Raw genomic sequence first — 25,060 nt, forward strand, 5'->3', positions numbered from 1 at the left:
ACATTGTTCATCAACTCAAATAAAAACGGAAACTAAAGCACTCCAACGCCAGCTTCCATGCATGTAGTACATCCAATCTGCAAAATGGGAATAAGAAATTAAGTAGAAGAAGAACAACAACATATATATGACAAATAAGCTAAATTGAAGAAGAAAGAGAAGAAGCAATAAGAGAACAAGGAGAAGAAAAACAAGGAGGAGGAGGAGGAGGGGAAGGGGAAGGAGAAGGAGAAGGATAAGAAGAAAAAAGAAGAGAAGAAGAAGGAGAAGAAGGAGGAGAAGAAGGAGAGAAGAAGAAGGAGAAGAAGGAGGGCTCCTTCTCCTTCTCCTCCTTCTCTTCTTCTCCTCCTCCTTCTTCTTCTTCTCCTCCTCCTCCTTATTCTTCTCCTTCTCCTTCTATTCTTCTTCTCTTCTTCTTCTTATTCTTCCTTCTCCTTCTTTTTGAGCTAAATATTCCAATTATGTCATTTTAGAGGAAAACAAGCTAAGTATATAATATTCATGAGCTAACCAAGGTTCTTATGCCATTTTGAGCTTATTATGGTATTTTGGAGCTAAATGGGCTAATTATGTCATTGTTGGGTTAATTAAAGCAAGGATAATATGAAAGAGGATAAGAAAGATGAGGAGGAGGAGAAGAAGAAGAAATCGAGAAGAAGGAGGAGCAGGAGGAGAAGGAGGAGGAGGAGGAGGAGGAGGAGAAGGATAGAAGGTCCTGGGCCTTCTCCTCCTCCTCCTCCTCCTCCTCCTCCTTCTCTTCTTCTTCATCTCTTCTTCTTCTTTCTTTTCATTTTGCCTATTTCTTCTCCTCTTATCCTCTTGTTGGAGCTAAATTACCTAATTATGTCTTTTTTGAGCTAAATATTCCAATTATGTCATTTTAGAGGAAAACAAGCTAAGTATATAATATTCATGAGCTAACCAAGGTTCTTATGCCATTTTGAGCTTATTATGGTATTTTGGAGCTAAATGGGCTAATTATGTCATTGTTGGGTTAATTAAAGCAAGGATAATATGAAAGAGGAGAAGAAAGAGGAGGAGGAGGAGAAGAAGAAGAAATCAAGAAGAAGGAGAAGGAGGAGGAGGAGGAGGAGGAGGATAGAAGGTCCTGGGCCTTCTCCTCCTCCTCCTCCTACTCCTCCTCCTCCTCCTCCTCCTCCTCCTCCTTCTCTTCTTCTTCATCTCTTCTTCTTCTTTCTTTTCATTTTGCCTATTTCTTCTCCTCTTATCCTCTTGTTGGAGCTAAATTACCTAATTATGTCTTTTTTGAGCTAAATATTCCAATTATGTCATTTTAGAGGAAAACAAGCTAAGTATATAATATTCATGAGCTAACCAAGGTTCTTATGCCATTTTGAGCTTATTATGGTATTTTGGAGCTAAATGGGCTAATTATGTCATTGTTGGGTTAATTAAAGCAAGGATAATATGAAAGAGGAGAAGAAAGAGGAGGAGGAGGAGAAGAAGAAGAAATCAAGAAGAAGGAAGAGGAGGAGGAGAAGGATAGAAGGTCCTGGGCCTTCTCCTCCTCCTCCTCCTCCTCCTCCTCCTCCTCCTCGTCCTCCTCCTCCTTCTCTTCTTCTTCATCTCTTCTTCTTCTTTCTTTTCATTTTGCCTATTTCTTCTCCTCTTATCCTCTTGTTGGAGCTAAATTACCTAATTATGTCTTTTTGAGCTAAATATTCCAATTATGTCATTTTAGAGGAAAACAAGCTAAGTATATAATATTCATGAGCTAACCAAGGTTCTTATACCATTTTGAGCTTATTATGGTATTTTGGAGCTAAATGGGCTAATTATGTCATTGTTGGGTTAATTAAAGCAAGGATAATATGAAAGAGGAGAAGAAAGAGGAGGAGGAGGAGAAGAAGAAGAAATCAAGAAGAAGGAGGAGGAGGAGGAGAAGGAGGAGGAGGAGGAGGAGGAGGAGGAGAAGGATAGAAGGTCCTGGGCCTTCTCCTCCTCCTCCTCCTCCTCCTCCTCCTCCTCCTCCTCCTTCTCTTCTTCTTCATCTCTTCTTCTTCTTTCTTTTCATTTTGCCCATTTCTTCTCCTCTTATCCTCTTGTTGGAGCTAAATTACCTAATTATGTCGTTTTTGAGCTAAATATTCCAATTATGTCATTTTAGAGGAAAACAAGCTAAGTATATAATATTCATGAGCTAACCAAGGTTCTTATGCCATTTTGAGCTTATTATGGTATTTTGGAGCTAAATGGGCTAATTATGTAATTGTTGGGTTAATTAAAGCAAGGATAATATGAAAGAGGAGAAGAAAGAGGAGGAGGAGGAGAAGAAGAAGAAATCAAGAAAAAGGAGAAGGAGGAGGAGGAGGAGGAGGATAGAAGGTCCTGGGCCTTCTCCTCCTCCTCCTCCTACTCCTCCTCCTCCTCCTCCTCCTCCTCCTCCTTCTCTTCTTCTTCATCTCTTCTTCTTCTTTCTTTTCATTTTGCCTATTTCTTCTCCTCTTATCCTCTTGTTGGAGCTAAATTACCTAATTATGTCTTTTTTGAGCTAAATATTCCAATTATGTCATTTTAGAGGAAAACAAGCTAAGTATATAATATTCATGAGCTAACCAAGGTTCTTATGCCATTTTGAGCTTATTATGGTATTTTGGAGCTAAATGGGCTAATTATGTCATTGTTGGGTTAATTAAAGCAAGGATAATATGAAAGAGGAGAAGAAAGAGGAGGAGGAGGAGAAGAAGAAGAAATCAAGAAGAAGGAGGAGGAGGAGGAGAAGGATAGAAGGTCCTGGGCCTTCTCCTCCTCCTCCTCCTCCTCCTCCTCCTTCTCTTCTTCTTCATCTCTTCTTCTTCTTTCTTTTCATTTTGCCTATTTCTTCTCCTCTTATCCTCTTGTTGGAGCTAAATTTACCTAATTATGTCTTTTTTGAGCTAAATATTCCAATTATGTCATTTTAGAGGAAAACAAGCTAAGTATATAATATTCATGAGCTAACCAAGGTTCTTATACCATTTTGAGCTTATTATGGTATTTTGGAGCTAAATGGGCTAATTATGTCATTGTTGGGTTAATTAAAGCAAGGATAATATGAAAGAGGAGAAGAAAGAGGAGAGGAGGAGAAGAAGAAGAAATCAAGAAGAAGGAGGAGGAGGAGGAGAAGGAGGAGGGAGGAGGAGGAGGAGGAGAAGGATAGAAGGTCCTGGGCCTTCCTCCTCCTCCTCCCTCCTCCTCCTCCTGCTCCTCCTTCTCTTCTTCTTCATCTCTTCTTCTTCTTTCTTTTCATTTTGCCTATTTCTTCTCCCTCTTATCCTCTTGTTGGAGCTAAATTACCTAATTATGTCTTTTTTGAGCTAAATATTCCAATTATGTCATTTTAGAGGAAAACAAGCTAAGTATATAATATTCATGAGCTAACCAAGGTTCTTATGCCATTTTGAGCTTATTATGGTATTTTGGAGCTAAATGGGCTAATTATGTCATTGTTGGGTTAATTAAAGCAAGGATAATATGAAAGAGGAGAAGAAAGAGGAGGAGGAGAAGAAGAACAAATCAAGAAGAAGGAGGAGGACGAGGAGAAGTAGGAGGAGGAGAAGAATAGAAGGTCCTGGGCCTTCTCCTCCTCCTCCTCCTCCTCCTCCTCCTCCTCCTCCTCCTTCTCTTCTTCTTCATCTCTTCTTCTTCTTTCTTTTCATTTTTCCTATTTCTTCTCCTCTTATCCTCTTGTTGGAGCTAAATTACCTAATTATGTCTTTTTTGAGCTAAATATTCCAATTATGTCATTTTAGAGGAAAACAAGCTAAGTATATAATATTCATGAGCTAACCAAGGTTTCTTATGCCATTTTGAGCTTATTATGGTATTTTGGAGCGAAATGGGCTAATTATGTCATTGTTGGGTTAATTAAAGCAAGGATAATATGAAAGAGGAGAAGAAAGAGGAGGAGGAGGAGAAGAAGAAGAAATCAAGAAGAAGGAGGAGGAGGAGGAGAGAGGAGGAGGAGGAGGAGGAGGAGGAGAAGGATAGAAGGTCCTGGGCCTTCTCCTCTCCTCCTCCTACTCCTCCTCCTACTCCTCCTCCTCCTCCTTCTCTTCTTCTTCATCTCTTCTTCTTCTTTCTTTTCATTTTGCCTATTTCTTCTCCTCTTATCCTCTTGTTGGAGCTAAATTACCTAATTATGTCTTTTTTGAGCTAAATATTCCAATTATGTCATTTTAGAGGAAAACAAGCTGAGTATATAATATTCATGAGCTAACCAAGGTTCTTATGCCATTTTGAGCTTATTATGGTATTTTGGAGCTAAATGGGCTAATTATGTCATTGTTGGGTTAATTAAAGCAAGGATAATATGAAAGAGGAGAAGAAAGAGGAGGAGGAGGAGAAGAAGAAGAAATCAAGAAGAAGGAGGAGGAGGAGGAGAAGGAGGAGGAGGAGGAGGAGGAGGAGAAGGATAGAAGGTCCTGGGCCTTCCTCCCTCCTCCTCCTCCTCCTCCCCCTCCTCCTCCTCCTTCTCTTCTTCTTCATCTCTTCTTCTTCTTTCTTTTCATTTTGCCTATTTCTTCTCCTCTTATCCTCTTGTTGGAGCTAAATTACCTAATTATGTCTTTTTTGAGCTAAATATTCCAATTATGTCATTTTTAGAGGAAAACAAGCTAAGTATATAATATTCATGAGCTAACCAAGGTTCTTATGCCATTTTGAGCTTATTATGGTATTTTGGAGCTAAATGGGCTAATTATGTCATTGTTGGGTTAATTAAAGCAAGGATAATATGAAAGAGGAGAAGAAAGAGGAGGAGGAGGAGAAGAAGAAGAAATCAAGAAGAAGGAGGAGGAGGAGGAGAAGGAGGAGGAGGAGGAGGAGGAGGATAGAAGGTCCTGGGCCTTCTCCTCCTCCTCCTCCTACTCCTCCTCCTCCTCCTCCTTCTCCTCCTTCTCTTCTTCTTCATCTCTTCTTCTTCTTTCTTTTCATTTTGCCTATTTCTTCTCCTCTTATCCTCTTGTTGGAGCTAAATTACCTAATTATGTCTTTTTTTGAGCTAAATATTCCAATTATGTCATTTTAGAGGAAAACAAGCTAAGTATATAATATTCATGGAGCAAACCAAGGTTCTTATGCCATTTTGAGCTTATTATGGTATTTTGGAGCTAAATGGGCTAATTGTGTCATTGTTGGGTTAATTAAAGCAAGGATAATATGAAAGAGGATAAGAAAGAGGAGGAGGAGGAGAAAGAAGAAGAAATCAAGAAGAAGGAGGAGGAGGAGGAGAAGGATAGAAGGTCCTGGGCCTTCTCCTCCTCCTCCTCCTCCTCCTCCTCCTCCTCCTCCTCCTCCTCCTCCTCTTCTTCTTCTTTCTTTTCATTTTGCCTATTTCTTCTCCTCTTATCCTCTTGTTGGAGCTAAATTACCTAATTATGTCTTTTTTGAGCTAAATATTCCAATTATGTCATTTTAGAGGAAAACAAGCTAAGTATATAATATTCATGAGCTAACCAAGGTTCTTATGCCATTTTGAGCTTATTATGGTATTTTGGAGCTAAATGGGCTAATTATGTCATTGTTGGGTTAATTAAAGCAAGGATAATATGAAAGAGGAGAAGAAAGAGGAGGAGGAGGAGAAGAAGAAGAAATCAAGAAGAAGGAAGAGGAGGAGGAGAAGGATAGAAGGTCCTGGGCCTTCTCCTCCTCCTCCTCCTCCTCCTCCTCCTCCTCCTCGTCCTCCTCCTCCTTCTCTTCTTCTTCATCTCTTCTTCTTCTTTCTTTTCATTTTGCCTATTTCTTCTCCTCTTATCCTCTTGTTGGAGCTAAATTACCTAATTATGTCTTTTTGAGCTAAATATTCCAATTATGTCATTTTAGAGGAAAACAAGCTAAGTATATAATATTCATGAGCTAACCAAGGTTCTTATACCATTTTGATCTTATTATGGTATTTTGGAGCTAAATGGGCTAATTATGTCATTGTTGGGTTAATTAAAGCAAGGATAATATGAAAGAGGAGAAGAAAGAGGAGGAGGAGAAGAAGAACAAATCAAGAAGAAGGAGGAGGACGAGGAGAAGTAGGAGGAGGAGAAGAATAGAAGGTCCTGGGCCTTCTCCTCCTCCTCCTCCTCCTCCTCCTCCTCCTCCTCCTCCTTCTCTTCTTCTTCATCTCTTCTTCTTCTTTCTTTTCATTTTTCCTATTTCTTCTCCTCTTATCCTCTTGTTGGAGCTAAATTACCTAATTATGTCTTTTTTGAGCTAAATATTCCAATTATGTCATTTTAGAGGAAAACAAGCTAAGTATATAATATTCATGAGCTAACCAAGGTTCTTATGCCATTTTGAGCTTATTATGGTATTTTGGAGCGAAATGGGCTAATTATGTCATTGTTGGGTTAATTAAAGCAAGGATAATATGAAAGAGGAGAAGAAAGAGGAGGAGGAGGAGAAGAAGAAGAAATCAAGAAGAAGGAGGAGGAGGAGGAGAAGGAGGAGGAGGAGGAGGAGGAGGAGAAGGATAGAAGGTCCTCGGCCTTCTCCTCCTCCTCCTCCTACTCCTCCTCCTCCTCCTCCTCCTCCTCCTTCTCTTCTTCTTCATCTCTTCTTCTTCTTTCTTTTCATTTTGCCTATTTCTTCTCCTCTTATCCTCTTGTTGGAGCTAAATTACCTAATTATGTCTTTTTTGAGCTAAATATTCCAATTATGTCATTTTAGAGGAAAACAAGCTAAGTATATAATATTCATGAGCTAACCAAGGTTCTTATGCCATTTTGAGCTTATTATGGTATTTTGGAGCTAAATCGGCTAATTATGTCATTGTTGGGTTAATTAAAGCAAGGATAATATGAAAGAGGAGAAGAAAGAGGAGGAGGAGGAGAAGAAGAAGAAATCAAGAAGAAGGAGGAGGAGGAGGAGAAGGAGGAGGAGGAGGAGGAGGAGGAGAAGGATAGAAGGTCCTGGGCCTTCTCCTCCTCCTCCTCCTCCTCCTCCCCCTCCTCCTCCTCCTTCTCTTCTTCTTCATCTCTTCTTCTTCTTTCTTTTCATTTTGCCTATTTCTTCTCCTCTTATCCTCTTGTTGGAGCTAAATTACCTAATTATGTCTTTTTTGAGCTAAATATTCCAATTATGTCATTTTAGAGGAAAACAAGCTAAGTATATAATATTCATGAGCTAACCAAGGTTCTTATGCCATTTTGAGCTTATTATGGTATTTTGGAGATAAATGGGCTAATTATGTCATTGTTGGGTTAATTAAAGCAAGGATAATATTAAAGAGGAGAAGAAAGAGGAGGAGGAGGAGAAGAAGAAGAAATCAAGAAGAAGGAGGAGGAGGAGAAGGAGGAGGAGGAGGAGGAGGAGGAGCAGAAGGATAGAAGGTCCTGGGCCTTCTCCTCCTCCTCCTCCTCCTCCTCCTCCTCCTTCTCTTCTTCTTCATCTCTTCTTCTTCTTTCTTTTCATTTTGCCTATTTCTTCTCCTCTTATCCTCTTGTTGGAGCTAAATTACCTAATTATGTCTTTTTTGAGCTAAATATTCCAATTATGTCATTTTAGAGGAAAACAAGCTAAGTATATAATATTCTTGAGCTAACCAAGGTTCTTATGCCATTTTGAGCTTATTATGGTATTTTGGAGCTAAATGGGCTAATTATGTCATTGGTGGGTTAATTAAAGCAAGGATAATATGAAAGAGGAGAAGAAATAGGAGGAGGAGGAGAAGAAGAAGAAATCAAGAAGAAGGAGGAGGAGGAGAAGGAGGAGGAGGAGAAGCCTATCCTTCTCCTCCTCCTCCTCCTCCTCCTCCTCCTCCTCCTCCTCCTCCTCCTTCTCTTCTTCTTCATCTCTTCTTCTTCTTTCTTCTCATTTTGAGCTTATTATGGTAGAAGAAGAAGAAGAGATCAAGAAGAAGAAGAAAGAGGAGGAAGAGGAGAAGAAGAAGAAAGAGGAGGAAGAGGAGAAGAAGAAAGAGGAGGAGGAGAAAGAGGAGGAGGACAAGAAGAAGAAAGAGGAGGAGGAGAGAGAAGAAGGACAGAGAGGAGGAGGAGGAGAAGAGGAGGAGGAGAAGAAGAAGAAAGAGGAGGAGGAGGAGGAGAAAGAGGAGGAAGAGAAGAAGAAGAAAGAGGGGGAGGAGGAGAAAGAGGAGGAGAGAAGAAGAAGAAGAAAGAGGAGGAAGAGGAGAAGAAGAAGAAATCAAGAAGAAGGAGGAGGAGGAGGAGGAGGAGAAGAAGGATAGGCCTTCTCCTCCTCCTCCTTCTCCTCCTCCTCCTCCTTCTCCTCCTCCTCCTCCTCCTCTTCTCTTCTTCATCTCTTCTTCTTCTTTCTTTTCATTTTGCCTATTTCTTCTCCTCTTCTCCTCTTGTTGGAGCTAAATTACCTAATTATGTCTTTTTTGAGCTAAATTGGCTAATTATCTCATTTTAGAGGAAAACAAGCTAAGTTTGGAGGAGAAACTTACCGTAGTGGTCGTCAAGGAGGAGAAACACCACGGTTGCTCGCGCCGGCTTCGTCTGGAGACGGTTGCCGTGGAGAAGGCTCTGGACCCACGCCCACCATCTTTCAACACCTGTCATGATAAAGATTAAAAGAAATTAGTACAACATAAAAAAATTGAATGACTGACATGAATAATAATATGTACATGAATAGTAAATATTAAAATATATATAATTTAAGTTTTGAATCTTACAAACTAATAATCATCATCAATAAATGCATCATCATCATCACTATCACGCATGTCTTCATGAATGACGTGCTCATCGGGTTCAACGGCGTGAAGTTGTGAAAGGCCTTCCTTTAATCGTTGAAGCATTGACAGGTCATCCGCATCAGTAACCTCTACGAGTTCCAGGTCTTCTTGTTCCGGCTCAGGGCTGGAGTCGGATTCATTGTCGCTGTCTACTTCCATGTTCTTGGATGAAGCACGGCGGTTCTTGAAACGTTTCTTGGAAAGACGTGCTTCTTGGAAGAATTCTCCATCATATGTGTCTGGGTTAATGTGAGGTTCATAATCCTGTACATTTGGGAGAGGTGGTCTGACATGTGGCGGCACTTCATAAACAACATACCAACCTTCCAGATTCTTATCCGTTTGGCATGCCCACGGTAGGTAGAAAACTTGGGTCGCCTGTTGAGCCGTAATATAGACATCGGGAACATCTAAATGGGTGTTTGGATTGATTTCGACTAGTCCTATATGTTCATGAGTCCTTCTAGTCTCCTTCGGCTGGAACCAATAACATTTGAAGACTACGACGTTCGGTGGGTTTTCACCATAGAATTGAAGTTCATAAATTGCTTCAACTCTTCCATAATACTCGATAACACCTTCACCGATAGCAGAGACACCACAATTTGTAGATTTCCGTCGGGCATAGATAGCTCTTTGCCAAAGGTACGAAAGAGATACCCGTTGGTGTTGTATTTCTCAAATGAACGGACCTTATAGTCAAAACCATTAGCGACTTGTCTCAATTCGGCGTCCATAGACTCTGAATTAGCCTAAAAGTTTAATACGAAACGGTTGTTGCATTAGCCGCAAGTTAGACCAAGAATGAAATGGTCCATTATTGATAATTACCGTTTGTTTGAACCAAGAGATGAAACCGGGATAGCCGCCTCCTGTCTTTGACAGAAGCTCATACTCTTCGACGGAATCATTTTCGATCACCGCTCCATCCGAGAATTTGACGACGTAACAGCTGTTTGAAATATCCGGGAATAAGAGCAGTTCAAATGAATTAGAAGTTACGGGAAAATGTGTCGAGAACTCACTCGATGTACGGCCGCACTTCTGTTAGGTTGTTGAAGATATACAAAGAAATGTTCCGCCATTCTTCGATATCCAACGTTATTGGTTTCGAAGCACCGGCTGGTGCGAGCTTCCCTTTGAATAGGCTAAGGTTGGACCCACCTTTTTTAGGGTCTCCATCATTGTGCCGAGGCTTCGGATTATGCAAATGATGATTTTTGGCTTCGTAGTGTGCTGTCACAAAGTTTGCCACCTCCTCAGTAATGAATGCCTCAGCCATCGATGCTTCAATTCTACGCTTATTTTTACATTTAGCTCGAAGGGTCTTCTGCATCCTCTCAGTTGCATAGCACCAACGATCTTGCACCGGCCCACCCAATCTTGCCTCGGTCGGTAGATGTAAAATCAAATGCTGCATTGGATTAAAGAAGCCCGGTGGAAAGATCTTCTCTAACTTGCACAACAACTCCGGTGCAAACTCCTCCATGTCTTCTACCACGCCAGGCGACAATTCTTTCGCACAAAGAACACGGAAGAAATAGCTCAGCTCCGCCAGTACTAGCCATTCACCCTCAGGAATAAAGCCACGTAACATCACCGGCATTACCCGCTCTAGCCATATGTGCCAATCATGACTCTTGAGACCAAAGATTTTTAATTTTTCAAGACTCGCTCCCCTCTTTAGATTCGCTGCATACCCATCGGGGAATATCAAGTGCATTTTGACCCACAAGATAATTTCCCTCATAGCTGGCCTTCCAAGATTGAACCAGGCCTTTGGCTTCGACCACTTCTGCTTTCCTTTGCCTTCTCGCATGTTTTGTAACGGTCTATGACATAGTGTCTCTTGATCGACTCTAGCCTTAATATTATCCTTTGTCTTCCCATCTATGTCGAACAATGTACCAAAAATAGCCTCTCCGATATTCTTTTCAGTGTGCATCATGTCGATATTGTGTGGAAGAAGGAGGTCTTTGAAGTACGGCAGATCCCAGAAGCATGGCTTGTGAGTCCAGGCGTGTTTTGAATTATACCCCTTGAAATACCCTGGACGCTCTGGATCAGGCTCGAGGGCGTTTAACTGATCCAGGATCTGTTGGCCTGTGAACGCATGTGGTGCCAAGTTTTTGACAACTTTACCTTTGGTAAAGTTCTTCTTGTCTTTTCTGAACTGATGGTCAGGATCCAGGAACTGTCTATGCAAGTCAAAGCAAGAATACTTCCGACCCTCCTTCAACCAATGAAACTGAAGAGCTGCCTTGCATTGGGGGCACGGGAACCTTCCATGCACACAGCATCCAGAGAATAGTGCATACGCTGGCAAGTCATGCATAGAGTACATGTACCACACATGCATTTTGAAGTTTTCTTTTCTAGCGGCATCGTATGTCTTGACCCCATTTTCCCAAGCTTCTTCCAATTCATCCTTAAGCGGTTGCAGGTACACATTCATATTCTTCCCCGGATAATTGGGCCCTGGAATTATCAACGTCAGAAATATGTTCTTTCTTTGCATAATCTGCTCGGGGGGGGGGGGGGGAGATTCAATGGAATGACAAATACAGGCCAACAACTGTATTGGGTTGCCGTCATGCCGAAGGGATTAAAACCATCCGTGGCGGCGCAGACTCGAGGATTTCTTGGATCTGCCGCTTTATCCTGATGCAATCCATCGAAATGTTTCCACGCTTCCCCATCCGATGTGTGTACCATCATCTTATTCCCATCCGCATCTAGTTCGGTTCTTTTGCCCAATTTGTGCCATGTCATCTGTCTGGCTGTCTCTTCGACCATGAAAAGACGTTGAAGTCTTGGTACGATTGGCATATACCGAAGAACACTAACTGCGATTTTGGTCTGCCTCTTCTCACCCATACCGTTGTCTACCACAAGATACCTGCAAGACTCGCAATTGGGACAATAGTCCAAGTGTGCATACTCCTTCCTAAATAAGACACATCCTTTCTCACATGCATCTATCTTCTCATAGGGCATCTTAAGTACACGAAGTATTTTGTCCGACTGGTACAGGTTTGCAGGCATGACATGGCCTTTGGGTAGCAAACGTCCAAATAGTGTCATCATCGCGTCGTAGCATTCTCTTCCCAAGTTGAACTGAGCCTTCAGAGCCATTACTTGTGCAATTGCATCCAGCTGACAGAGCTCGGTGTGCTCATGGAGAGGACGTTTTGAAGACTCCAACATTTCATAAAAGGCCTTTGCAGATTCCTCCATCTCATCTTCCGAATCCCGAGCATCATCAAAGTCTTGCACCATGTCTTCGATCCCAGTACCATGCTCGTCCGTGCGACGACGGACCACCTCAGCTCTTGTGCGTTGTATAGACTCACCATGAAATGTCCACAACGTATAATTAGGCTTAAAACCCCTCCTCTGCAGGTGTTTAATCATTACAGCCTCTGTCGTCTTTTTATAGTTGTCGCATCCAGGACAGGGGCAATAGTTTCTTTCCTCGCCATTTGCGAATGCGGCTTTCACAAATTCCTTTGTTTTTAAAAACCATTCTTTCGTCATCTCTTTCTGACTAGGGTGACCGGTATACATCCACGCACGATCACTCATCTTGCGTAGCTACTAAAGACAGAAGAAATATATTTATATATAATTCATCATCTATATTCATCGGTTAATCAGGTTCGCCATTTTTATTACGTCCAGGCAACCTACACGCTAATAGGTAAAGATAGGTCCTAATCCCACCCGAGTATGTGTAGACTGGGTTCGTTTTCCCATGCTCTGCTCCGGATCCAACGCAAAATTTCGGCAGCACCTCCCCGCTATTCTCCTGATACACGTCTCCGCAATAAACAGAGAGGATGTGCATCCGGAGAACAACAGGGAGGCACTGACGAAATTCCGCATCGGATCCAGAGCACAGCATACGGGAAAACGAACCCAGTCTACACATACTCGGGCTGTCCATGGATAATGTTGGACAATTCGAAAGGATGGCGGTTATAAATATGCAAAGACATGCATATTTATAGATGTCGCCCTTTCGAATGGGAGACGCATACTGGTCACGCATACTCATGATTGAAGAAACCTATAGCTAGCAAGTTTCATCGGCACGAAGACTGGGACAGAGCAAATTAAGGGGGTAGGAGGAGAAGTCATTTGTGCTCACCAACAAACGCAAGGGCGGAGCTCGTCCAACGCACGTGGAGGTCGTCGAACAACTGCACATTGAAATTCACCCGATCAACACAAATATGATGTTTTTATAATTAACATAACTATATGACCTAACTCATAACTATGTGGGTCAGTGTCATCGGAGGTTGAAGGTCACTGGCGTCGGGGATTGGGGTCTTTTCGGTCAACAAGAGGCGAAAGAGGTGTCGGGGCTCGGGGGTTGGGGGTCAGTGGCGTCGGGGGTCGGGGTAGGGGGTCGGGGGTCGAGGGTGAGTGTTGTCGGGGGTCGGGGGTCGGGGGTCGAGGGTCAGTGGCGTCGGGCGTCGGGGGTCGGGGGTCAGTGGCGTCGGGGGTCGGGGGTCGAGGGTGAGTGTTGTCGGGGGTCGGGGGTCGGGGGTCGAGGTTACCTATAAAACTTTCTAGGTTACCTATAAAACTTTCTAGGTTACCTATAAAACTTTCCAGGTTACCTATACTACTTTATAAAACTTTCCAGGTTCCATAAAAAAATATTTCATGCCGGGGTGTCGTCGAGATGTCGTGTCGGGGCGTCGTGTCGGGGTTTCGGGGCATCGTGTCGGGTGTCAGGGGTGTCGTCGAGATGTCGTGTCGGGGCGTCGTGTCGGGGTTTCGGGGCATCGTGACGGGTGTCAGGGGTGTCGTCGAGATGTCGTGTCGGTGCGACAACTACTATTGCGAGCTGTTGTAATATCCTCAACGTTGTGGCTAGTGCAAGCATAGGCGGCGACCGGAGGGCTCTACACGGTCAACTACAAACCTAACAACTAACCTAACACACAGTAGGTAATTAACAACTAACCTAACAACTAACCTAGCTCGAGGGGTAATACCACTAACAACTAACCTAATTACCACTAACAACTAACAAGTAACCTAACTAACCTAATTACCAGTACGTAACCACTAACAACTAACCTAACTAACCTAACTAACAATAGGTAACTAACAACTAACCTAACTAACCTAATTAATGAATTAAACGAAAAAAGGAAAAAAGGACTCACCGAGGAGGAGGAGGCCGCAGGAGGGGGGGCGCAGGGCGGCGGTGGGGTGTGTAGGTGGGGAGGTGGGGGGGAGGCGGCGGCGGTGGGGCGGCGGCGGCGCTGGGGGCGCAGGGAGGAGAAGAAGGCCCGCAGGGGGGGGTCGCAGGGCGGCGGTGGGGAGGTGGGGGGGCGGCGGCGGCGGTGGGGCGGCGGCGGCGGTGGGGCGGCGACGGCAGTGGGGCGGAGGCGGCGCTGGGGGCGCAGGGAGGAGGAGGAGGCCCGCAGGGGGGGCGCAGGGCGTGCGTGGGAGAGAGAGAGAGAGCGTGGGAGAGAGGTGAGAGGTAGGCGCGCGGCGCCGTTAACTTTTCGGGGGTCCATCTCCTTTGCCGTCTGCCACTGATCCCCTTTGCCATCCGCCACGGACGGCAAAGCTACTCAGGCAGACGGCAAAGGGGTGGGTGGGGCCGGGGTGGGATGGGGAGAGAGGAGGGGTGGGGTGGGACAGCTTTGCCGTCGGCCATCCCTACCTTTGCCGTCCGTCAGCAGACGGCAAAGAGGTGGCTGATGGCAAATATTTATTTTGCCATCAGCCTCCTCTTTACCGTCTGTTTTCTGCCAACACACGGTAAAGAGGTTCTTTGCCGTCTGTCAGCAGACGGCAAAGATCTGGCGGACGGCAAATAAAGGAATTCCAGTAGTGGATGAAGAAGGAGCATTACATGAAGGTAATTACATATTATTAAGGCTTTGTAGTTAGTTTTTTTGATATGGTTCTTACGTGCTCAAATTTCTCTTTATTAACTTAGGTGCCCCCGAGATGGTGTGTGGATAAGATGGATTGTTGGGAGGCCTTGGTGGATCAGTGGTGCTCCGAAACGTGGGAGGCCAGCCACAACAACGCCAAGGAGAGGCGTGGCAAAATGGTTGGCGTGCCACACCATCAAGGGAGCATCAACTTAATCCAATTTGGCGAGAACTGGGTATGTGGTTTGCATCATGCCTCATGCAATTCATTCTTAATGCTATCTTGAGCCCTTTACTAATACAATTTTCCTCTCTCTCTCTCTCTCTTTTAGGCGCGTCACAATAAGACGGAGGCGCCACAGATGTACGACCTGTATGCGATGGCCCATATTGCCTCGTACAATAAGGTCAAGGCATTCTCTGAGTCTGACCTTGAGCATCCAGAAAACTTCACCAACATCTCCTCCCACCACAAGCTCGTGAAGTACAGAGATCACGGGAAGGCGAGGAAAGGGGAGGACTTTAACCCGAGCGAGGGGCCTACTTACCCAGAGCTGGTGATGATAGCTGGCAATGGGAGGCCCCATGGCTCGATCGCCATTGGAGATGGCCTTATAAGTTGTCCTAGCACTCTTCGGCAGATAAAGGCACGCCAAACGAGCTCTTATCCGGAGATAACACGTCGTCCACGGCCAGTCGAGCTCGCCATCGAGGTTAGTTTAATGGACTCAACTATCTTTCCACATTATGTTGTGCGTTGGAACCAATATGATTACATTGCTAACAATGAGTTGTGTTGCAGGCTGCTATTCATAAAGAGAGAGAGGCAATGCAGGCAGCTATAGCGGAGAAGGATAAGGAAATTAGGGAGCTGGAGGAGAGGACGACTGCATTGGTGGAGGCGGAGAGGGCACGGAATGATGCGTCTAACAGGGCCGTATACGAGCTCTTCATGGTAAGTTTCTTCTTCATGTTATTTCAAATCTTGCATTTGAATGTCCGTTTCATTAATAAATAAAAAGTTTGACTTGTCAAAACCAAATGTACAGTCTATGTGCAAGAAGAGCCGCCAAGTCCCTCCGCCGATGCCAGTCATTAACGTGGCGGGGACGGTGAGTCTCATTTCAGTGCAGTGATCTTAAGAATGTCCTCATGCTAACTACACATTGCAAATGATGTTTGGTGCAGAATATCTCCCAAAACGCATCGCACGACCCTTCTACAGTCGAGCCTTCTCCAGGGCAGCCTTCTCCAGGTGAAACAAGCCAAAGCCACCGTGCTTCACCGCTGTGATGACGATAATGGTATGTTATTTCTAGTGTTTTAATAAAAAATAGCTAGACTTCCATCTAAATAACATAATTAGCTTAGTTAGCTCCAAGAAAGGCTAAATTGGCTAATTATCCTACGAAATGACATAATTAGCTTAGTTAGCTCCAAAATGACCTATTTAATAAAAAATGACCTATAGTTAGCTAAGTTCTCTCCTAAATGACATAATAAGGCTTACGTAGCTCCAAGATGACCTATTCCCCCTAACTTAGGTATAGTTAGCTAGGGTTCCACCTAGATGACATAATTAGCTTAGTTAGCTCCTAAATGGTCTATTTAATAAAACATGACCTATACTTAGCTAATTATCCTCGAAATGACATAATTAGCTCCAAAAAGGCATTCTAAGCCAATTTAGCCCGAAGAAGGGGACAAGAGGAGAAGAAAGAGGAAAAATGAAAGGAAGGAAGAAGAAGAAGAAGAGAAGAAGAAGAAGGAGAAGGAGGAGGATAAGAAGAAGGAGAAGAAGGAGGAGAAAAAGGAGAAGGAGCTCCTCCTTCTCCTTCTTCTTCCTCCTTCTTCCTCCTTCTCCTTCTCCTTCTTCTTTTCTCCTTCTTCTCCTCTTCCTTCTCCTCCTCCTCCTCCTCCTCCTCCTTCTTTTACTTCTTCTTCTCTTTCTCTTCTTCTATGTAGCTTAGACTCATCCAAGAAAGGCTAAATTGGCTAATTATCCTACGAAATGACATAATTAGCTTAGTTAGCTCCAAAATGACCTATTTAATAAAAAATGACCTATAGTTAGCTAAGTTCTCTCCTAAATGACATAATAAGGCTTACGTAGCTGCAAGATGACCTATTCCCCCTAACTTAGGTATTAAATGGCCTATAATTAGCCTAGCTAGATCCAAAATAGCTTAATAAGCATAGTTTGCTCCGGAATGACCTATTTTACCCAAGTTAGCTCCGAAACGACCTATAGTTAGCTAGGGTTCCACCTAAATGACATAATTAGCTTAGTTAGCTCCTAAATGGTCTATATAATAAAACATGACCTATACTTAGCTAATTATCCTCGAAATGACATAATTAGCTCCAAAAAGGCATTCTAAGCCAATTTAGCCCGAAGAAGGGGACAAGAGGAGAAGAAAGAGGAAAAATGAAAGGAAGGAAGAAGAAGAAGAAGAGAAGAAGAAGAAAGAGAAGGAAGAGGATAAGAAGAAGGAGAAGAAGGAGGAGAAGAAGGAGAAGGAGCTCCTCGTTCTCCTTCTTCTTCCTCCTTCTCCTTCTCCTTCTTCTTTTCTCCTTCTTCTCCTCTTCCTTCTCCTCCTCCTCCTCCTCCTCCTCCTTCTTTTACTTCTTCTTCTCTTTCTCTTCTTCTATGTAGCTTAGACTCATCTAAGAAAGGCTAAATTGGCTAATTATTCTACGAAATGACATAATTAGCTTAGTTAGCTCCAAAATGACCTATTTAATAAAAAAATGACCTATAGTTAGCTAAGTTCTCTCCTAAATGACATAATAAGGCTTACGTAGCTGCAAGATGACCTATTCCCCCTAACTTAGGTATTAAATGGCCTATAATTAGCCTAGCTAGATCCAAAATGGCTTAATAAGCATAGTTTGCTCCAGAATGACCTATTTTACCCAAGTTAGCTCCGAAACGACCTATAGTTAGCTAGGGTTCCACCTAAATGACATAATTAGCTTAGTTAGCTCCTAAATGGTCTATACTTAGCTAATTTCTCTCCGAAATAACCTATATATGCACTTCTTCATCTAGTATTATTCTTCTAACTTTCTTATTTGTCATTTTGCAGATTACCTTCACTTCACGGGAAGCTTGGATTATATTGATGGAATGCTTGAAGATGATTTCTTGTACCATGGGTTGTATTGAAACTATTGTAGTATATGGATATATATGAAACTTTGTGTGCATGTGAATGAAACTGGTGTAATATATGGTTTGGTACGGATGCAATTTCATAATATGTATGCACTATGGATGAGAGTTATTTTAATATGGTTATGAGTACGGAAAGAAATTTATTTATGTCAAATATATATATATATATATATCCTGATTATTGTTAAAAATGTTGGATAGAAAAAAAAAGGGGTTGGTTCCCCCCTTTGTCGTCTGCCCCCACATGGCAAAGGGGGTAGGCAGACGGCAAAGGGGGGAATCTGCCCCCTCTCTCCCCTCTTTGCCGTCTGCCCCCACATGGCAAAGGGGTGTAGGTAGACGGCAAAGGGGGGGAATCTGCCCCCTCTCTCTCCCCTCTTTGTCGTGTGCCCCCGCATGGCAAAGGGGGGATGGCAGACGGCAAAGAGAAGAGGCCTGCCATTAACACTTAACGGGGCCGTTGCACTATGTGCCGTCCCATTTTGTTTGCCGTCTACCCCCTCATGGCAAAGATTCTTTGCCGTCCGCTTTAAAAAAGCAGACGGCAAAGAACCTCTTCACCAGATTTTTTACCGTCTAGTTTGCCGTCTGCTGACCGACGACAAAGCCTTTACCGTCAGTGGTTCCCCCCTTTGTCGTCTCCCATGGCAGACGGCAAATTTCTGAATTTCAATAGTCCCCCCTCTACCTCGAGATCCGTGCGAAACCCTAGCCTCTCCCACTCTCTCTCTCCTCCATCCCTCCTTTGCGCAGCCACCGGGCCCGCCCCAGCCAGGATTGGGCCCTCTCGGGCCCATCTGGCGAGCGCCGCCGCTTGCCCGACCTGCAGAGCCCCAAGCGCCGGAGCCGCCCGTGCCACATCCGGCAGCCGGAGCCGCTACATCCCACCGGAGCTGTGCTCGCCCCGCGCGCCGCCCCACCTGTAGACCTCGCGCGTCGCCCCGCCTACTCGCATCCGCGCCGCTCCACCTACTCGCCTCCCTGACCGGAGCTTGCCCGCCGCCTATCTCCCACACCGGTCGCCGCCTCGAGCCGCCACCACCGGGAACGGAGCCCCGGTGGCCGGATCTAACCCCATCGCCGGTTCCTCGCCGCCCTGTGCGTCTTCCCCGCCTCCGGCTGCAGCCGCCGCCGCCGGCAGCCGCCAGGGCCTCAGGTCCCGTGTGGGAGGACGAGAAGCTCGACCTGCGTCGAGCGCAGCTCCCCACCTGGGCCGCTCGCCTCGAGCGTGGGCCTCCTGCCCGACCGCCTCAGCCCAGCTGGCGCCTCGCCTCGGCCTCTTCCGCTGGCCCAGCACCGAACCGGCAACTCGGCCTCTCGTGGCCCAAGCGCCCTCCCTGGCCCGGCTGCACAGGCCGGCAGCCTTCTCCACCCACCAGGCCAGGCCCCGGGGTGAGTATTCCCTGCCTGCGCACTTTTCGCTATATTGCGCCGCACTATTAGGCCCATTTAGCTTAGGATTTTTTGAGAATATATTATTTTCAGAAATTACATAGATATTCAAACGTTCGTAGGATTTAATCTATATATCGGTTCGCAACGTGTAGTATATGGTTTTGGTGTAGAATTTTGCGTAGAATCCGTTTTTGCAACATGCATAATTGTTTGATGTAGTTTGAGATGCCATATGCATAGATTTACGTGATGTTCCAATAGGATCTGCTCCGTAGTTTATTTTCCGCGCGTGTTCGAATAGCTCGAATGTCGTAGTAGAAATGTCCATGTTTTAGGAACCCCTTTGCCATGTATTTTAGAGCGGTCGTTGGTATTTTTGCGTGTAGAGATTGCCGCTAGTTTATTTTTTTCGTGAATAGGTTATTATCTCGCATTTACGTGTGGTGAAATTATTGTTGTGCAATCCCACATGTTTTATATGTTTTCGGGGTAGAAAAATCCATAGGATTTTTCTGTGCAATTAGTTTTAGGCTTTGAGCAAGTTAGTTCGCGCGATATTTTGCCTTGTTGCCCGCTTGTCTATTTCGTAGGATTTATTCCGTGCTTCGTCTGATTAAGTTGTCAACTAGGGAGTTGTTCTTGGGTGTTTAGACTAGCCCCTGATAATTTTGGTTGCAATAGAAATGCATGTTTAGGTGTGGTTTGCTTGCTCTCAAGTTGCTAGAAATAGTGCTGACTTGGAGGTGCTGAAATATTTCTAAGTCTGGAATCTGTTATATTTCGTTGATGTTTTGTTTTGCTTCTATCTTGTGATCTGTAGCTCTTTTGAGGTTGGTCCAATGGAGTTAGTTGTAGACCTTGTGATTCTCTAGGATGCTGTGAATGTTCATGCCATTTGGAGACCTGTAGCTTATGATTTTGCTGCTGTCAATATGCCTTCAGACCAAAAACTGCACTTTCATGAAGTGTTATTTTCACTAAGTCTGAAACTGTGTGTGAGAATCCATGCTTCCATGCTTCCATGCTAGTCTGAAGTGTTATTTTGTGACTTCTTTTCCTAGTGATCCATGCTTCCATGCTAGTTGTTGTTAGTTGTTTGTTGCAGTGCTTCTTGCCCTCTTTCGTGTCATGTCTCGGTTGAGCATGTTGGGATTTTGTAGCTCGTAGTTGTGGGGTGTAGAATATGTTATGTAGCTGATTTTGGCAGATTGTAGTGATTTCTTGTTTTGCTCGTAGTTGTTGAACCGTAGCTCCGTTTTGATCGTGTTCTATATGAAACTTGATTAGAATCTCGTGTAGTTTCATATTCTCTTGATGTTTGTATGTTTTGAAGCTCTCGTGACCGTCGTTGCACATATATTGCATTCATGCCTTCATATCTTACGGTGCTTGTATCTTTTGATCCGTAGCTCCGTTGAAGATGTTCTCTATGTGTAAATTGCTTGTAACGATGCGTAGAATCACGTGAACCTATTTGTTTTGCTGTTTAACAACTAATTAAATGTGTTAGTTCAGATCTGGACAGAATTGTAAATTAACATGTGAGGTCGTCTCGGAGATGTTATAAGTCATTTCCGACCTCATTTAAAATGCCTAGATAGGTAGTTTAATTACGCTTCACCTCTTGCCATGTTTAACCACATTTAATATTACCGTGTATCTAATCGGGATAGAACTGAATAATTAACGTGGAGTTTCGTCAATATGCAACTCATTGCATATTGAACTTCACTTAATGTGTAGTGTTTGATTGTGTGATTTGTCATGCCGTGACTTGCATGTATTCAGCAGCTGATGCATCATTTGTGTTGTGCATCGTGTGGTGAATTCCGTGTGTTGATTTGTGTTTCCGGTTTGCTTCGTCTCGGTAGAGTTCCGTAGAGTGCTGGATTGTGAGGACCCGTTCGACTACGTCGGTGCGTCTGCTTCACGGAGGCATTCTTCTTCCAAGCGAGATCTCAAGCAAGATGACCATTTCCCCATATACCACTACTATCATTGCCATGCTAGTTTTATCGCTTCTATCGATTATGTCTCGTTGCCTACCACATGTTAAATATCAGCCTCTCAACAATGCCATGAAACCTTCAACCTGTTCAACCTAGCAAACCACTGATTGGCTATGTTACCGCTTGCTTAACCCTGTGTTAGCGTTGCTAGTTGCGGGTGAAGTTGCTTCCATGTGATAACATGGGTTCCTTGTTATATCACCATATTAATGATATTTAATTTAATGCACCTATATACTTGGTAAAAGGTGGAAGGCTCGGCCTTTCTAGCCTGGTGTTTTGTTCCACCTTTGTCCCCTTAGTTTCGGCTACCTATGTTATGTTCCATAATTGAGCGCTCCTAACACGATCGGAGTTGTTATGGGGACCCCCTTGATAATTCGTTTTAGATTAAAGCTGGTCTGGCAAGGCCCAACATTGGTACTATTTGCCCAACATAATAATTCTGTTAATACTGAAAGCATAGGGTGTCATGAACCCGGGGAGTAATTCTACATAATACAGGGAGGGCCAGTGCTGATGGTGCTGGTCCAAAACAGAGCACTGTGCGGGGCCAACCCAGGGAAACTTGGGTGATTTCTATCAGGTCTCCGTACGCGTAGCTTATCTGTCGTGTCCTGAGAACGAGATACGCGGCTCCTATCGGGATCGTCGACACGTCGGGTGGCCTTGCTGGATTAGTTTTACCTTTGACGGGATATCTTGTGCATCGGGATTCCGGTGATGCTTTGGGTAATCTCAGAGTTGAGGTTTTCCACTAAGGAGTCCGACGAGATCGCGAGTGTCGTGATCGAGGATTTCTATGCGGCTTGCGGTAATTTGTGATGGACTAGTTGGAGCACCCCTGCATGGTTAAATCTTTTCGGAAAGCCGTGCCCGTGGTTATGTGGCAACGTGGAAACTTTGTTTAACACTGGTTCTAGATAACTTGAAGTTAACTTCATTAAAACATGCCAACTGTGTGCGTAACTGTGACTATCTCGTTCGTGAGTTCCTTCTCCGATCGAGGACACGGTGGGGTTATGTCTGACGTAGGTAGGTGTTCAGGATCATTCATTTGATCATCAGTAGTTCACGTCCGTTATGCGTAATTCATCTCCCTCTTATTTCTTGTACTTGTAAGTTTAGCCACCAAATATATGCTTAGCCTCTACTGCAACCTCACCACTTAACCATGCCTCGCCTATTAAGCTTTGATAGTCTTGATACCTTTGGAAATGAGATTGTTGAGTCCCCTGTGGCTCACAGATTACTACAACACCAGTTGCAGGTACAGGTAAAGGTTACTTGATGCGAGCGCGTTGATTGTTCATTTGGAGTTGCTTCTTTTTCTTCTTCTTCTTCTTCATCGATCTAGGATGGGTTCCAGGCCGGCAGCCTGGGATAGCAAGGATGGACGTCGTTCTTCTTTTGTCGTTTGTTTTCATCCGTAGTCGGACCCTGCTCTTACTCTTGATGAATATGTAATGTACTGTTGTGACTCTGATGTAGCTTGTGGCGAGTGTAAGCCAATTCTATATATCTCTTCTTTTCAATACATGTACTTATAACGATATCCATTCTTGCGACACGACGAGACGCGCTTCTATCCCTGACGAGGCCTTCGTGCCAAATTGAGGATAGGGTCGCATCTTGGGCGTGACAGGGGGGACTCTCCCTGGCTCCCCATTCTCTCGTTCTCCACTCCCCAGGAGAGGAGGAGAGCTCCCAGACTCCTTCTTGCTCCAAACAGCTCAAGGAGCACCATGTACAACTATATACTCTCCATATATCCACACATGCAGGAGTAGGGGTGTTACCTCCACGCGAGGGCCCCGAACTTGGGTAAACCACCGCGTGCTATTGCCCAACCCGTTCTGGATCTCCACAGCGGCCTTGCTCTTACCTCTTTAAGCCACCCCCTGGCATCTGTCCTGGAAATACCACGACAATCCCTATTGGGCGCAATCAAGCAGTGAGAAGAGTATACTCAACATAGAAGTCAATGTTCAGTGTTTGCGACAAGGTGAGAACCAGTTTGCATCATCAACATGACAATTATGGTAGATGCTCGACATGATCGCAACATAGCCCCCTTGGGTACCCATCATAACATACACGAGCTCGCAGCTTGTCATGACAACCAATGTAAAATAAAAAATCCCCAAAAAACACTCAGAGAAAAATATGTCTTTTCTTCTTGATTTATATTTGGTCCAATATTTTTCTCGTACATTGTGTCCCACGTGTTTGCATCTTCCTCACATTTTTTTAATCTAACGTTGGTACTTTATTGCACAGACTTAGTTTATCCTGAACAAGCGTAATATTCCACTAAAAAAATAAGTGTAATATGATACCTTTTCATCAATATGTACTAAGAAAACTACATACCAATGTTGAATGTTGCCCTTTCGGCGTATGGCGAAGGTTGGTGCAGAAGTGTTGGATGCACATGTGTATCCTTGCCCTTTCGACGTTGGTGTGAAGGAATGGAAAGCAACGTGGCGGCGATTGTGCCATGATTGATGATATGATCTGTTTGGATCTGATTGCAGGTTGTTGTATTGCAGGGGTCTTCTCGCAAGGTTCAGGAATGATGACATAGAGGTGTGAATATCTTCATGTTTTGTTGCTTGTTTTAGGATGCTTTTTGTATTTTTTGTTTTTTATGTGTGTGTGAGGGTGTGTTTGTACGGGTCAAAAACTTTATATTATTTTGTGATTTGAATGCAAACATACATCCTAAAAAAAGAATGTTGAATGTTGCCGCCATGTTGAAAGAAAAAAGGTCTAGCCATCCTTTGCGTGTGTGAGCCGAATTGAAGAAGATCTTATTCCTCGCCCCTGGTAGCTGGAACCCTAGCCATCGTCAGGAGAGTCCAACTTTCAGTGTCGTCCTCCGGCGGCTCCTCTCCGTCGGCGACCTCAGTTGTTGGTGATGATAGGGGTCGTCTGATACACATGTGTGGATTGTTTTTAGTTTTTATAATCTAGGTTTTAGGTTGTTCATCGTCTTGCTTCGGTGGTGACGATGACGACGCTGAATAAAAATTCTTCAGATCCTTCCGTGATGAGGCCATCGGTCCTATGGTTGGGGATGAATTTGGAAACCAGTCTGTTCAAGCAAGGATAGCGTGGCGGGGACGACATCCTCATGGTAGACGTGTGTCCTTGAGCTTTGTCGTTGCGACGGCGTTTGCTCCAGCGTCAGCGTGGAGCTTGGGAGGTAGTCCAGGAGCGGATGTAGATTATGGTCTGCATCGACGACATGTGAAAGACAGAACATGTGTTGGGTTCGTGATTCATGGATGGCAGGTATGGTTTCCTTCTTCGGCGCCTTAGTCGTGTTGCGGTGCCAGATCTGGAGTTCGATGGCGTGGCCGGGGTGTTGCCCCGGTTTGATTCGTTCAATGGTAAAGCTTCACTTTTTGATGAACCACCTTGGATATCCGCAAAGCTACATATCAGCGATGGAGCCGCGTCGAACTCGGGTTAGGAGATGATCCGTCATTCTGTTGGAATTATGCCCTAGAGGCAATAATAAATATAGTTATTATTATAATTCCTATAGCAAGATAATAGTTTATTATCCATGCTATAATTGTATTGAATGAAGACTCATTTACATGTGTGGATACATAGACAAAACACCGTCCCTAGCATGCCTCTAGTTGGCTAGCCAGTTGATCAATGATAGTCAGTGTCTTCTAATTATGAACAAGGTGTTGTTGCTTGATAACTGGATCACGTCATTAGGAGAATCACGTGATGGACTAGACCCAAACTAATAGACATAGCATGTTGATCGTGTCATTTTGTTGCTACTGTTTTCTGCGTGTCAAGTATTTATTCCTATGACCATGAGATCATATAACTCACTGACACCGGAGGAATGCTT

The sequence above is a fragment of the Hordeum vulgare genome, chromosome 3H, assembly GCF_904849725.1.
Source record: "Hordeum vulgare subsp. vulgare chromosome 3H, MorexV3_pseudomolecules_assembly, whole genome shotgun sequence".
Lineage (NCBI taxonomy): Eukaryota > Viridiplantae > Streptophyta > Magnoliopsida > Poales > Poaceae > Hordeum > Hordeum vulgare.